The 17,028-nt window shown below is 42.3% G+C and overlaps 1 pseudogene; it reads right to left on the reverse strand.

Annotated features, from left to right (window-relative positions):
* Positions 1 to 15,318: 15,318 nt before the first annotated feature.
* Positions 15,319 to 17,028, reverse strand: part of LOC130547207 (Ig kappa chain V-V region MOPC 21-like) — a 27,906-nt pseudogene continuing 26,196 nt past the window's right edge.

The following is a 17,028-nucleotide window of genomic DNA, read 5'->3' on the forward strand; positions in this document are numbered from 1 at the left end:
CATGGATGTTAAAGCCACCTACGACAAGCACTCTATCTGCGGCCAGTACTAGTTCTGATAAAATCCCACCAAATTCTTAATAAAATCTGTGTGGTGCCCTGGAGGCCTATATACAATAGCTATAATCAATTTTAAAAATGTTTTATCCTTAGTATTAGGTGTTGAAACATGAAGTACCATGACTTCAAAATTGTATTTAGAGTTAGACTTCTGGGAAATGCTGAAAGAGTTATTGTAAAGTGCTGCGACACCTCCCCCTCTGCCTTTTAGACGAGGCTCGTGTTTATAATAATAATCTTGGGGGACAGATTCATTTAAAGTAATATATTCATCTGGTTTTAGCCATGTTTCTGTCAAACAGAGCATGTCTATTTTATGATCTGTTATCATATCGTTAACAAAAAGTGCTTTATTAGAGAGAGAGCTAATATTTAGCAATCCGAATAGTAACAGTTGATTATCTGTATTTTGTTCATGTGAAGCTCTTAGAGGTTTTGGAACAGCTGCTCTATTAGTTTCTATCACTGTGGTACACGTTCGCCGGCGGCACCAGACTGGATGTTGGTAGTAAGTACAAAATTATATCAAAATGTTCTTGCTGTTGCATTTTAATATACATTCAAGTATCATTTGTCTTGTTTTTCTTTGTATTTATTTATTTTTAATTCGCAGTTGGGGCACATTGAATATTTGATCAGAGATTTATTTTGTTGACTGCTTGCTGTTGTGCTCTAAATGTAACGTTTGAAGTGCTCAAGAATAAGATATATAGGACACACATTTTAATAGCTGATTTAATGTTTTAAACCTCCACATCTCGATAAACTAATTAACACGCAGAATTAAATCCTCCAAATTTTAGAAAAAAGTCTAAACACATTTTATATTTATTTTGACTTTACGCCACAAAGCGATAAAAGACTAATGAGATTTGCTCTCATTCGTCAAATACCTTGTCATACGGCGAGCCACAGATTTGTCCCTCTGTGCAACCAAGCAGATGGCCCGTGCCATCGGCCGGTCTATGGCTGCTCTGGTCTACACGGAGATACACATGTGGCTCAACCTCATGGGCATCAAAGACAGGGACCGTGCGTTCCTTCTTGATGCCCCTATCTCGCCTTCCGGGCTGTTTGGCAGCGCGGTTAACACCGTTGTCACCAGATTCCGGGAGGCGAAGCGCCACGGGGAGGCTTTTGTGAGGTACATTCCCCGCCGTGCTCAAGCATCGGGAGTGCCGGCCACCAAGTCCCGACCTGCTCCCCAGCCCCGATCTGCATGAGGTCCTCAGGGAGAGTGTGGCGAGTCGTGCCCCCCCTCGTAGAGGCAGGGGGTGGCCCACCGTGCTTCTCAGGCCGCCTTGGGGAGGCTGGATCTCAGGCACATCATCCCCTCTAAGAAGAGGTCCTGAGATTTGTCGGGTCCATGGTCCGGGTCCGTGGGGGTGTGCTCAGAGGACAGCTTTGTAACCCCCGCCGCCACTGGCGTTTCGGGGAGTAGCGGCCTCCAACAAAATACCACATGTTCGGTCGTTTCCTGCCACATTTCAGGACGTCGGATATCTGGTATCCCCCCAACAAGACGAGGTGTCAAGATTAATCCCACTTTCAGAGAAGCTGGCAGCATGGATACTTTTGTCAGGTCTCTCTCCATGGGTAGAAAGGACTGTAGGAAAAGGCTAAAGGATTCAATTTGCGTATCTTCCTCCACGTTTCAACGGTGTGGTCTCCACTTATGTAGGACCGGAACTGGGGGTTATATGGGACTCGATCACGATGCAGGCACAGCTATGTCCTGCACATGTCGAATCCATGCAGAGCACCCTGAGGAGCATCAGGCTAGGCCAGAAAGTCACTGTTCATCACTTTCAAAGAGTTTTAGGTCTCATGGCGGCGGCTTCCACAGTGATACTTTTTGGCCTCCTGCAAATGAGACCGTTTCAGTTGTGGCTCAAAGCCAGGGGATTTCATCCAAGGGCCAACCCCCAGCGGCAGATAAGCATGATGCACAAAGGGCTTCGTACCCTTTCTATGTGGTTCAGACCTCGGTTTCTGACTTTAGGTCCCACTCTAGGTCTGTGATGTCGTCGCAAGATGTTAATGACAGACGCTTCCCTCACAGGCTGGGGCGCGGTCTTAGATGGCCGTCCAGACCAAGGGATCTGGAGAGGTCATCTTCTCGATTGGCACATCAATTGCCTCTAGATGATGACTGTATTTCGGGCCCTGAAATACTTCCTCCGGCAGTTACGAGGCTATCATGTCCTAGTGCGGGTGGACAACACTTCAGTAATCTCGTACATAAATCACCAGGGCGGGCTGCGGTCGCGCCACCTGAACAAACTGGCCCAGCAGATACTGCCTTGGGCAGAGGAAAAATTCCTGTCCCTCAGAGTGATTCACATACCGGTTCATATGAATGTGGGAGCAGACTTGCTGTCCAGACAAGCTGTAACGAACGGGGAATGGAAACTCCAACCCGAGATAGCCAAACAAATGTGGGAAAGATTTTATGAAGCAGAAGTGAACCTCTTTGCTACGCAGGAAACAGCACAATGTCCCCTCTACTTCTGTCTTACTCCTCCAGCTCCCCTGGGTCTGGACGTGATGGCCCATGCGTGGCCCAGAAGGCGCCTTTACGCATTTCCTCTGATCGCTCTGCTCCTGGGAGTCCTGGCCAAGGTTTGTTAACAGGGCTCTCGCCTCTTATTGATAGCTCCCTGTTGGCTAACCAGAATCTGGTTCTCTGACCAAGTATCCCTCCTTGATGACTCGCCATGGGCGATCCCATTCAGGAGGGATCTCCTGTTTCAAGTGCACGGGACGATACTTCACCCCGTCCTGAGCTTTGGAATCTCCATGCCTGGCCCCTGAAGGGAACCAGCTGAGAGGTGCTGGGCTTCCGCCCGATGTAGTATAGACTATTCTAAATGCTAGGGCTCCCTCCACTAGAAGGAGCTACGCCCTTAGATGGAGCGTTTTTGAAAGATGGTGCATGTCACACCATGCAGACCCAATTCACTGCCAGATTGTTTGTGTTGGAGTTTCTGCAAGAGAAACTGACCTCAGGGACAAGCCCCGGTATTCCCAGGGTTTATGTTGCTGCCGTTTCGGCCTGTCACGCCCTGACTGATGGGGTTTCTGTGGGAAAACACCCTTTAGTTGCCCGCTTTATTCGTGGAGCAAGGGGCCTGAGGCCTCCTTCTAGACAGACAGTCCCATCATGGGACTTAGCGATAGTGCTCGAGGGTTCGGTTAGCGCCCCTTTCGAACCTATGGAGTCACCACCTGTCAGGTTTCTGACCCTTAAGATGTTTTTTCTAATGGCAATCACTTCTCTTAAGAGAATCGGAGATTGGCAGGCGCTCTCAACCTCACCATCCTGTTTAATTTTTGCCCCTGGGATGGTCAAGGCTATTCTGCATCCTCACCCAAGTTATCTGCCCAAAGAGCTGTTCTCCACCGTGCATCTGATTGTTCTTGAGGCCTTCTGCCCTCCGCCGTTCACAACGTCGGAGCAGGAACGATTACACCTACTGTGTCCAGTACGTGCTCTTCGGAATTACGTTCACCATACCAGCCAGTGGCGTATATCGGAGCAGCTTTTCATATGCTATGGGAGTTGCAACCGGGTTGGGTTGGTCCTATCCGCACACATTTGTCAGATTTTATAGTCTGGACGCCCATGCTACTCAGGGCTCAAGCGTCCTGGAGTCTACATCCCAGAGTCACGTCTGAGGCCTCCTCTCGGCTTATGCACACACACCACACAACTTTGGGGAGTCCAGACACTTCCAGTGCGGTGGCGTTGGTATTCTCATTCCCATAGCATTTGAAACTCAGCATCGAGAGTAGCTTTTGATAGGGAATGTCTCGGGTTACTTGGCTGTAACCCTGTTCCCTGAAAAAGCGGGAACGAGCTGCTGTGCCTCAATGCCGCACTCTATGCGTGCCCGGACGTCCTTTCAGACAAAGTTGGAACCTGAGGTCGCGTCCGCTTCACGTGTATTTATATCCTGCAGGTGCTGGGGTAATTAGCCACGTTTGACACACGTGCTTCACAACCGGACGAACAAAGAATGTTCTCCCATAGCGTTTGAAACGCAGCATCTCGTTCCCGCTTTTTCAGGGAACAGGGTTACAGCCAAGTAACCCGAGACGTTTCTCACTTTGTCCTCTGGAATGAATCAGTTCAGTTTCCATTGACAATTAACACACTGAATAATTTATTTTCTGAACACGTAATCTGCATTACTCTTTACATTTACCTCCGTGTGTTTAGGTTTTTAATCTTCTTAAACATCTGGGCCCATATTCTTAAAGCTTCTTAGAATCCTCTAAGAAAGCTCCTAATTTTGCTTAAAAACTTCTACGTAGGAGTCTTAGCTTAAAATCAGGACCAATCTGAGAGCAACTCTGAGCAAGGAAAAGACAAAAACTTTTTTCTTAGTGAGGAGGCAGGGCTGATCCCATTGCTATGTATGACACAGTCTTTTAAAGACTGTGATTGTTTGGCTGGCCAAGAAGGAAAAAAAGAGCGCTTTTAAGTATAGAGTCAATAGTTAGAAATTGCACATGTATTTTTCCTGTTTTACCGTATGCACAGGCACACACGCACGCACGCACTATATATACAGTATATATATTCTTTATTTAATTTTTTTTATTTACCATGCTGTTAATATCAATTTATTTGATAGAAAATGAACAGTGACACAATAAGTTTCTGCAAGTGCTGTAATTGTTTGTGTGATCACCATAGAAGGTTGTGACAGAAGGTTTCTGGCACTATGGCATTTCTGCGCTGTCTTGGAGATGTTAGCCTGTCTCTAATAGGATCGGTTACAAACATGAACCCTGCACGATCTAATGTGTTGTGTCTTATTAACTCACTGTCATTCAATTCAATGTCATTTTATTTTATAGCGCTTTTACAATTTGCATTGCATCAAAGCGGCTATACAAGGAAACCAAAACCAAGATAAACAAAAGTTGAACACACACAAAAACAATAAAAAATCTGATAAACCTTAAAATTAATATGGAAATTGTCATGCATTGCAACACATATCTTCTTACTTTTTGTGTTTCGTCCATTTTCTCTGCTGCTAAAGAAACTCTTAAGTCTCTTAAAAGTCCTCCTCGCAACTCCTAAAATTTTGGACCTTAAGAGCTCTTTTAAAGGTTAAGATGCTTTATGAATTACTTTTTTCTTTACTAGGATCTTTTCTGTCATTTTAAGGGGAAACGCCCACATTTCTAAGAATTTTCTTAGAATTTTGTCACTAGGAGCAACTCTTTGCGCTAAGATTTTTCATGAATACGGGCCCAGAACTTCACTGAGTTCACAGATAAAAGCACCTTTTCTTAAACTGTTTTAATGTATAAAACTCCATCAAACGGCTTTTTGTTGTCCGTCACAACGGTCACAATCTAATCACACAAACAATTACAGCTCTTACAGAAACTTATTGTGTCACTGTTCATTTTCTATTAAATACGTTGACATTAACAGCATGGTAAATAAAAAAAAGAATATATGAAGAGTTTGGTTCCAAAATGAGATACTCCGTTTTTAAGAAATTTCAAAAATCATGTTTTTTATTATGTTATCGTGTTTTTATTGTCTTTTATTTTGTTAGTTAGCTGTATTTTTTGTTATTATGGCTTAAATCAAAACAAACCAACTGCAGTTTGAATGATATTAATTGGAATGCACAATAAAAAAACATGATTTTAGATTTTTTTTAAAAACAGAGTTATCTCATTTTGGAACCAAACTCTTCACAATATACAGTATATATGTCAGGTCTCGGGTCTAGCACCTGTGGGTTCTTTCTGTCTGTCCTCAGTTGTGTCATGTCAGGCACATGGCTTTGTTGTGACAGCTCGCCATGTGTCTGGAGTCCGCCCCTCTTGTTACCTTGTTAATTCTTTCATTACTGTGTCCCTCGTTTCACCTGGGTTTGCTGGTTTCCCGCTCTTTTTCCGGCTGTTCCTCGTTATCTCTCATTCACCCACCTCTGCTCTCCAAGCTCAGTCTCAGATTCGACCGGGGCTGGCTGTAAGCAGGGTTCAAGTACTTGCTCAGGAATATGCACAGAAGGTTCAGGTAAGCAGGACCCTCTTAACAAGACATTGTTCTTGGTCACATCTAGTCTGTCCATCCCTTGGTCCACCTGCTGGAATTCCACTCCAATACTATACTCATCTTCATCACTCTCACTATTTGTCCCTTGCACATACTCTCTGCTTTCCTTTCCAGGCTGGCCCTTCTTTTCCTTCCGTCGGTCATGTGTGGAATCTTGTCCCTCAACAATGGTTAAAGGTAAGTGCTCGCAGTGTAAAAGGAGATTTCTGTGTAAGACTCTTGATCTTCCTTTTCCCCGTTCTGGTTTCACCTCATAGACAGGGGCATCTTCCACGGCTTTGCGGACAACTACGTGAACTGCATCCTCCCAGTAGTTCCTAAGCTTTCCAGGGCCCCGTCGTGGAGTGAGGTTTTTATGAGGACACGATTACCTGGCTGTAGGTCAGCACATCTTACTTTGTGGTCATAGTTCTGCTTATTCCTCTCAGCAGACCTCTTTGCATGCTCCAGAGCAATCGCATAAGCCTCTTCCAACCCCTTTGCCCAGCGTTCTACATATTCTCGATGGCTGGTGGACCCTTGGGCACGATCAATTCCAAACAATTCATCCACCGGTAGCCTTGGGGAGCAACCAAACAACAGATAAAATGGCGAGAAACCAGTGATGTCGCATTTGGTACAGTTGTAGGCGAAAACTAATTTGTTAAGGGCTTCCTTCCAATTGGATTTCTCTTTCTCCGTCAGTGTCTTGAGCATCTGTAATATTGTTCGATTAAACCTCTCCACCTGACCGTTTCCCTGTGGATGGTATGGGGTGGTTCTAGATGCCATGATTCCACTGTACTTCCTTAGTTAGTCAAACAACTGGTTTTCGAATTCCCCACCTTGGTCATGAACTTCAGGGCGTAATCGTTGAACAGTCGGTCTGCCACAGTTTTGCCTGATTTCAAAGTGGTGGCATAGGCTTGAACAAATCGAGTGAAGTGATCGATGACCACAAGAATGGTAACACAAGCTGAGTCTACTGGGACATCTTACGGTGCAGAATACCATGCTTGTCCAAATGTAACTTGTCCCACTCTCTTAGGTACACTCGAGACTTTAGGTTGCCTGCCCTCCACTGTTTTAATCCTGGTCGAGACCCAGATCGCAAATGCTTGATGATCATTCGGATGTCTTAATCATCATCCTGTGCCTGTCGGATCTCCTCTTTAGATAACGATTTCAATGGCACTTCGTTGTTGTTTTCCCATGCCATTACATCCTCGCAACTTAGTCATCGTGGGGCCCAAGTCATCCTGGATTTCAACTGCTTGTATCATGGCTCCGATGCAATCCGGTGAGAACTCCTCTGTATATTTCTCCATCATGGTCTCTAGGCCCACAGGCATTCTAGACAACGAGTCCGCATCCACATTCTCCCTCCCTGGCTGGTAGCGGATGGTAAAGTGGTAGTCCGCTAGTTCACCGACCCAGCGACAACCGGTGGCATTTAATTTTGCTGTTGAGAGTACATAAATCAAGGGATTGTTGTCGCTATACACCGTGAAAGTTGGAACGTAGTACAAATAATCCTTGAATTTTTCCGTCACAGCCCATTTTAGGGCGAGGAACTCCAGTTTCCCACTGTGGAGGTGGTAATTCTTCTCAGAAGCTGTCAAAGTCCTGGACCCATACGCAATCACCCTCAACTCTTCATCCTGCCGTTGATAAAGGACCGCTCCCAGGCCTTGATTTGAAGCATCTGTGTGCAGGATAAATGGTTTTGAGAATTCCGGGAACCCTAACACCGGCGGTTGGACCAAACACTCGATCGGTTTCTCTAAAACTTCTTAGTGGTCCGGTGTCCATTCAATTGGCTGGTTTGATGGCACCACACTACTGCTTATGTCAATGGGTGGGTCCCAAAGGCTGCCTTCCTCAGTCGTCCCTGGTGTTACTTCGGCCGTAACCTGGGACACAGACCCTGTTTCTTTTGGAGAGATCATCGCTGCAGGTAAAACTGACTTAACTGGTTGCACCATCCCTAACTCCACCCTACCTCCAAGGAGAATGTTGTGATCAGTCTCATTTTGTATGCTTAAAGTGACAGAAGGATGGTCACCCCTTTTGACCTCCAGGAGGGTGTCAAACAGTTCCATGCCCTCAGGATACTGTGGGTCAATACATGGCTCAAACAGTAACACACTGTCATGTCTCACAGGTGGCATCTTGACTTGGCATTGCATCTGCATGGTCGTGCGTTTTGGTATATTCACAGGTCGCCTTGCAGCATGCACAGGGACACTCACAGAGATCAGCGGCTGTCACCCGGTTAATGAAGGCATGTACTTTTCCCCTCTTCAGGCTCGGGAAGGCATTTAACACCTTCTGGTAGAGCTGGCTGTTAGGCACCCTGTTTGTTTTGTCTGTATCCTTTTGTTTTATCACCTGCTCGATTACATTAAAGCCAATGATAGGTTTAGAAAGTTGCTGGCCCTTCAGGACAAGCACAGGGATGACATATTCCTTTCCTCTCTTCGCAGGGGAGGCCAACTTGAATGTAACCTCAACCCATCCACTGTACGGCATATCAGTGCCATTGGCAGCCACGAGATGTAGACATTCTATCGTCTGTGTAGCTTCAGTAATGTCCCTCAATCTTACTTCAGGTATGTACGTATCCTTCCACTGCTTATCAATTATGCAGACCCGAGAGCCCTTGTCCCACAGAGCCTCTTTTATGTCCATGCAGGTAACAGGCCACCAAGCATTGCCTGCCGACTAGGGAAGTTACTGGAGAGTGTGGATTAACTCGGCATTGAGCTGTTATGATGCGGTCTATGTCATTTTCGTGTCTTGTGGACAGGGTCATGACAGTACCATGTCTTGTGTGTATATGTTTTGTCTTGTGTGGAGACACGTGGCGGTTTGTTGTGACATTTTGCCGCGTGTCCTCCTGTCTTTCGTTTAACTCCGCCCCCTTGTTTCTCCGTTAGTGTTTCATCTCCCTCACCTGTCCCAATCATCTTCCCGCCAGTTCCCATTTATGTTAGGTCTTGTCACCTGCCCGTCACCATCCCTGTCCTATTATCCTTCGTTAGTTTTCCCCTTTATAAGTCCTGTCTTTATTCCCAGTCCTTGTCGGTTCATTGTGTATGTGTGCTCCTTGTTCCTTATTCATCGTGGATTACGTGTTTCCCTGGACTATTATTTCGTGTTTGGATTTATTATTTGGACTATTCTTTGTGTTTACATTCCCCGTTCGGGAAGGATTTTAGTTTGTTTCCTAGTTTTGATTTGCTCCGTTTTTCCCCATTGTGGGTTTTTGTTTGTTATTATTAAAGTCATTTGTGTTACCCCGTACTGCTGCCTGAGCTTGGGTTCTGTCTCCCCACGAACGTGACAGTTTGTCTCTCTCATTGGTCTTTGGGTTGTATTCACTGCCCTTTCAATCTGCCTCGGTTCCGCCTCCGTTTCTGAGTTGTCAGTAATGGACTGTGTGAGGGCATTGATTTTCTCATTAATGTTCAACAACTCAGCCATTCCATTATCTTCTAGTTCTTCGAGCTCACTCGTCAATGGATAGTTACTGAGATGCCTTATGAGCAAGAGGCGGGTCACGTTTGTTACATCTGTTACGGTGATGTGTAGGAGAAAGCAAAGTTCTATTAGTTTATCTCGGGACAATGTACATAATTTCTATCTTATTTCCTCTTGAAGACTTTGTAGCGCATTCATCCTCTTGTTTTCCATTGCAGTGTATACGATGTTGGAAGTGGTGGTTACCTCACTGTCCTGGGCCTTGTCGCCTGTGTAATTCACTGTACCTCAAGCGCACACGCCACTGAATCACGTAAGCTCCTTCACTTCACTTTGCTGCCTCGCTCCTCGTTTGATCAATAGAAGTTTAGAAGGATGAAACCGGGTGGGTCTCGCTGATAAAGGAGTCAGACCACCCGAGCATCCATCCCAGCGGAGCCTCCAAATTTATGTAGTACCTCTGAAAAGGAGGATTTCAGTAATGAGTACAGTGCACGATGCTCTTCACTCACATTGTTTACTACGAATCAGTTTTTGATAACAAATCAACAGTTTTACAGTAATAAATGCATCAATTTACATATTTAAATGGAAAAAAACTAATTCAAACAATAAATCAGCACTTTTTAAGCACAACCGTACTGTAAATGCCAGTGTCAGTTTAGATCACAAGTAACATTTCATTCAATTAACACTGACATGTATTTTTCCCAGTACCTGTATTCTCACACTTCACAAAATGCATATAAAAATGCACCGGAGGTAGCATGTGGGCTATACTACATTCAAATTCCAATTACTTGCAAGTTTGCAACTTTTACAGCATCCATTCAAAATAAATCACACATTCAGCTGTTATCATCCGTAGAAGGACATTTCACAGCATAAGACACAACTGGTTAACATTTACTCCTTGCATGTGTTTTATACAGTGTGCAAGGAAACCCACGTGGTAGCATTAGCCGATTGCCAAATCTGCTAGGGTACATTTCACTAAAACACTCTAAACTATACAATCAACCCGCAACATTCAATGAACTTTAAATCGACTGACTCATGTGGTCCTAACATTTAATTATTCACATACATATGCGTGCTACAATGTGCACAATTTCTATGTGCTAATGCTAGCAGATAGCTTTACAATATAAAACTGTTAAACCTAACATTTCTAAACAGCATTTAGTGGAATGCATTTCGAAGCAGCATTGAACATTTGTGTGCAAAGGTGCGTTTAAAATACCTGAAAAGGAGGATTTCAATAATGAGTACAGTGCACGATGCTCTTCACTCACATTGTAAAGCTTTTCACATCATACCCAAAAAGATTTGAGTCTGTAAAGACGCTATAACCATTTTCTGAGTTGAGGGTATGAATACTTATGCAATGTACTTATTTTTGTTTTTTATTTTTAATAAATTTGCAAAGCTGTCAAAAATCAGTTTTTTGTTTTGTCATTATTGTGCATGGAGTGTAGATTAATGTAAAAAAATAATCATTTAAAGTAGTTTAAGATAAGGCAGCAGCATAACAAAATGTTAATAAAATGAAGGGGGATGAATACTTTTGCAAGCCACTGTATATATAATACTTTTCACCAGGCCCGGATTGAGAATTCAGAGGCCCCTGGGCACAAGTGTTTTATGGGTCCCCCCTTACACACACACATGCACACAATAAAGTTTTAAATTAGCCTATAGGGTACTATGTGTATAAACACCTCTATCTTTTACAGGATTACATTGACAAGTTACAAACTATGATCACAACCTGAAGGACAATATCAACACATGTATACATCCTCCATCATACAGGATTTACACCTCATGATTGCAACAATGCTTTTCTGGACCAGCAACAACAATATTAAGACATTTCCCAGCATACTGTAACTCACTGGCATATGCAAGCAGCACACACTACCACACCTCTACCAAATCAGTTCTATCAGATTCTTCCATAATTCACACACAAACATGCAGGATTTACAAAACTGTTCTTAAGAGAAAATATAAGAACTTTCTTAAGATAAATTACAGAAAGTTCTTAAGAATATTCTTAAGTGCAATTTTCAAATATTTTCATCTTCATTTTTCTAAGAATAAATGGGCAGTCTTTGTCAATGATTATACTACAAGAGTAATTTGTCTATTTGTTAAACTTTATTTGTATAATAAGCACCTTGTGACTCACATTCTTATTTAAGCTGTAATGTGTTACAGTAAATGGCATTAACGAGTATTGTAAGTATACTTCTTTAGCCTATATATTATGACATCATCATATTTGTGCGTATGTAAACATTTTGCAATGTATGTAAAAGCACTGTGGATTATCTAATAATGAAGGCTTAATATTGGTAAAGTAGGGCAGTTACTGATCAACATTATATCAATATAAAATAATTCATTATTGGCAAGGAAACACCACCAAATAGCCTACATGTAAAAAAACGCTTACCTTTTAAGATTTAAGACAGCCGCGAGAGTAGATCAACTCATTAGGCTATATTTACAACAATAAATCCGTTCTCATTGAAATACATTTTCAGTTTCTGTTGTCAGTTCATGATGCGACATCATCTAACAACTCACAATAAAAAGCGGTGATTTCGGCTAAAGTTAAATGTTCTTTCACACAGCCTCATGGTAACCATGTGCATATTTACAGATGAAATGTGTTCATGTTTATATATCCAAACAGTCGATAACAGTGACAGGTTGTTGGAAACGCTGTTTTGTACTCATTTTATTCACGAGTCACCTGTTGTACGGTGGTGCTTCTTCCTGCCACTCACTGTACAGAGTGACGCCGAGAGAAGGGATCCCTGCGCCGGGAAAGAGAGACCTCGCGCTCGCAGGGCAGCACTGGCGACATTTTCCCTCTGAATGAAATTTGTCGCTATGTGCTTCTTCTGAACAAAAGCCGGTAGATGGCTCGTAAAAGTGATTAAATCAAAAGACAGATTTTCTAATTTAGAAACAATGTTATGGCGTAAACGCTGTTATGTGAAATTTTCTTCCCCTTGCCTGGGCCCCAAGCGCGCATGGGCCCCTGGGCCTATGCCCATAATGCCCATTGGATTATCCGGCCCTGCTTTTCACAGTATCATTCCCAGTATATTACTCATCAAGTGGATTCTCATTGTCCCTCGCTTGGTGGATTTAATCAAGTGGATTTTTGCCCTGTCTTGCATCTCGTGAGTTTGAGTGGTCTTGTTGGCTTCTGCCCTGTCCCTGCATCAAGTGGATTTTCATTGTCCCTCGCTGGGTGGATTTACTTTTACCTTTTGCTGGATTATTGCTCGGACACTATCCCATCTCCTCCCCTTGCTGGATCAAATATCTTTTGTGCCTTCTCCTGGTCCTCACGGCCGAGCGCTCGAGCCCTTGTTGACATTTTTGGTTTTGCCCCTGGAATTATTTCCTGTTACTGCCCTCTCTATCTGCTGTGTGTGTACTTTATAGGGGATTTAATAAAGCTTCGATTACCCTGCACTTGACTCTTGAGTCGTTCATAACATATATGTCCCTGCGTGCGTGTGAGTATGGTAAAACAGGAAAAAATACATGTGCAATTTCAAACTAACGACCCTATACTTAAAAGCGCTCTTTTTTTCCCTTCTTGGCCAACAAACCAATCACAGTCTTCAAAAGACATAGCAACGGGGTCAGCCCCGCCTCCTCACTAAGATAAAAGTTTTTGTCTTTTCCTTGCTCAGAGTTGCTCTCCGATTGGTCCTGAATGACTTTTAAACTACGACTCCTACGTAGAAGTTAAGCTAAATTAAGAGCTTTCTTAGAAGCTTTAAGAATACGGGCCCTGGTGGTTTAAACAGGAGACAGAGCTGAGAGAGGATCAGCATCTCTCCACCCTGTCAATGCAAATGTGATTTTCACATCTCACTATCACATTCACTGTTTGCTTGATAAATTGCGACATTTTCACTTCTGCCCACCAAATATCCTCACAACGATGGTTAAGGTCTGACTGACCTGCGGTCCCCATGCTGTAAATTGATTATTAAACATATTAAATTATGTTAATTTGAAAATGTAAAGATGCACAAAGTTTTGTGTGATGGTTATAGGTTTAGGTGTAGGGCCGGGGATAGAATACAGTATAAAAACAAAACTTGCTTGTGATGTGTGTCAGTGCAGTCTTGTGTCAGTGTGACTGATGGAGGTTTTTGTACGACTCTTTATCACTCTGTCAACACATTTTTACTGTTGATATAGTGTACACTCTGACAGAAATAATGTCCTGCATCTTCACTCTTGACTCCACTGATGCTCAGAGTGAAATCTGTGTTTGATCCACTGCCACTGAATCTAGATGGAGTTCCAGACTGAAGGGTGTGCCCGGGCCCGGGTCCTCTCTCTCGATGGTCCGGTCGCTCGTCCTCTTACGCTCCCGAGCTCCCCCGTGAGGCATGCGGGGACCGGCGGTCGCACAGCTGACACTCGTTGCCACTTACGCCGCCGGCCCCGCCTTACTCGCCCCACGGCTCTCGCCCCGCCTTCTTCGCTACAGATGTGTTCATGTGTTTTTATCTATTCATTCTCTCATCACATTTTTAATTTCATTCATCTTTTGGCCCTTCACGAACAGTATACAGATATATCAGATTTGCTAATAAAAATATTTACTGTGTATATAGTCATTCTAGTGTTTTTGTATTTTGTCTCCTGCAAAATGCAGATTTTGAACTCTGTGTGTAAAGACAGGCAGAAATTCAATACTGTTCATGTTTGTTTGCTGCTCTCTCAGTATTCACTCACATCTGATATGATCACGAGACAAACATAAACTGCATTACAGCAATCAAAATACTTGGTCATTTTCAACAATGTCTTTTAGTGTAAATAACCAGCAAATTAGATAAAGCTGTATTATGTCTATTGTGTATAAATGTGTATATGAGTGAGAGTTAGTGAAGCGCTCAGAGGTTTTTGTACAGCTGCTCTATTAGTTTCTATCACTGTGCACAGTGATAAAGAGTCGAACAAAAACCTCCATCAGTCAGACTAACACTGATACACCTGACAGATACTGCAGTTGCACTCACGCACGCACACAGTTTTAAATGAATACATTTTTTTCCCCCAAATTCAGAGATTATTATACATTTTTCTCTGTAAACTCATCTGTCAAGTAAATGTATTTTTAAACACTGCAGTTTGTTTGCAGTCAACACTGTCCTGCAAAACCATCAAACATAAATGACAGAGCTAGATGAAAATCAAAACACAAAATATACTGACAACACATAAACTATTAAATTTAATATTAGAGTTACAGTCTGAGAAAGTTTCCAGGTACTGTAAACCGTTCTACTGTCCTGAATGTTTAATTTTTTATTTGATATATATAATAAAATAATATATTTATTAAACTTTTTTCTAAAGTTCATCATCATTATAAATGTTTGTCCTGTAACTGACAGTGAGACAGGAAACAGATTTGAATTTGTGTGTCTCACATCTGATCTCATCACAACACCAGACTGTCAGTCAATCATTAAAGCAACATCACTGCTCCTTCACTTCTCACTCATTCACTGGAAATATGACGGCACAAACTCTCATCTGCTCTCTAACGCTTTTACTTACAGGTGAGATTAAAGAGTTTGACCCAAATGACCCAACACATATTCAAGTTCAAAAGAGACAAAAGAAATCAACAAAATCATTTGTGTTTTCTCTTTTATTGAATATTAGCAAAAGATACTCAGCACTGAATGAATGAAGCACATATGAATAGAAAGCCACTGTTGTGAGACATGAATGAGCAGAAGAGAGCAGAAGACAGAGTATCTATTGAGAACACTGATCTCTCTTCACTTGTCCAGTGACTGTCTGGTCTCCTCGTGTGGCCTCACAGCTCACTGAGACGCTCTTGATCCAGTCGTGTTCAGAGAGAGTCAGACTGCTGCTCCAGCTGTACAGACCGTCCTTCTGCAGGAGTCCAGCGCTGTTCTCCTGAGACCTGCTGTTCCCATCCACCTTCCAGCTCAAGCTCCAGTCTGAAGGGAAGCCCTTGCTGACCACACACATCAGTGTTGCTGTCTGCTTACTGGAAATCTCTTCACTGGACGCCGGCAGGACCGTAACTGTAGGACGAGTTACACCTGATATACAGAGAACACAGGGCAAAAAAAGAAGAGTTTTATTGCCAAATGAAATATAAACATCCATGTTTAATAAATATTGTTTTGCCTGTTTAATCTGGTATTATTAAAAATCACTTCATTACAAGAAAGAAACTGAATGGATGCCAAGATTAAATTAGGATCAAGACTGTGTTGGTGCAGACTTGAAGGCTTTTAATTCTACTTCTAATTCTACTTTACACCTTCGCTATAATGTTTACATTCACCATAGTTACATAGTACTTTTACTTTAACTGTGGCATGTCTGATAAAATCATGACACCACCAGTGAAATCATGCATGGCACTTCATTACAAATTGCAAGTTGTTTTCTTTTTGCAATTGGTATAAAATCATACCAAAAAATATTTATAAACACAAAAATAAATATTTACAAAATTAAACATATATTTCCCCATCAGCATTTAACATAATCCAAACACATTAGTGATTAAACACTTTTTGCATGAATATATAATTCCTGTAGTTCTTTTTTCTTAATTTGGAAGATTTAATTCTACATATTAATTATTTTAATATTAAGACGTGGAGGATTAAAACTTTACATTATATTAAGACATTTGCCATATCTTGATATTTTTGAGCACTTCAAACGTCGCATTCAGAGCACAACAGCAAGCAGTAAACAAAAGAATCTCTGATTAAATATTCATTAAATGATTACAGTAAATATAAATATGTGCTGCAAAAGCAAAACAAATAAAAGAAATAAAAAAAACCAATACAAATGATACCAAGTATGAATGTATATTAAAAAGCAACAGCAAGAACATTTTGATATAATTTTGTACTTACTGCCAACATCCAGTCTGGTGCCGCCGCCAAACGTGTACATAGTAACAGATTCATCTGGTGCAGCAGGGGCGGTCCGGCCATCTCGAGTATCGGAACTTTTCCAGTTTTCCAGTTAATTTAGTGTGCCGCCTTGGATGCTCGGGTCGGAAAGACGGACGTTATTAATGCGAATGCACACAACGTGAAGGCTTTTGCGAGACGGACACGTCTACACCTAACGCAATGTCACGTTAGTGCTCAAGATTATCAAGATACATAGGACACACGTTTTATAATGTTTTAAACCTCCACATTTCGATAAAATAATTATCACGCAGAATTAAATCCTCCAAATTTGAGAAAAAAGTCTAAACACATTTTATATTTATTTTGACTTTCCCGCACAAAGCGATAAAAGACGAATGAGATTTGCCAGAATTCTGTATTAAGTTCAAAGATAAACGCGTCT

The sequence above is a fragment of the Triplophysa rosa genome, linkage group LG23, assembly GCF_024868665.1.
Source record: "Triplophysa rosa linkage group LG23, Trosa_1v2, whole genome shotgun sequence".
Lineage (NCBI taxonomy): Eukaryota > Metazoa > Chordata > Actinopteri > Cypriniformes > Nemacheilidae > Triplophysa > Triplophysa rosa.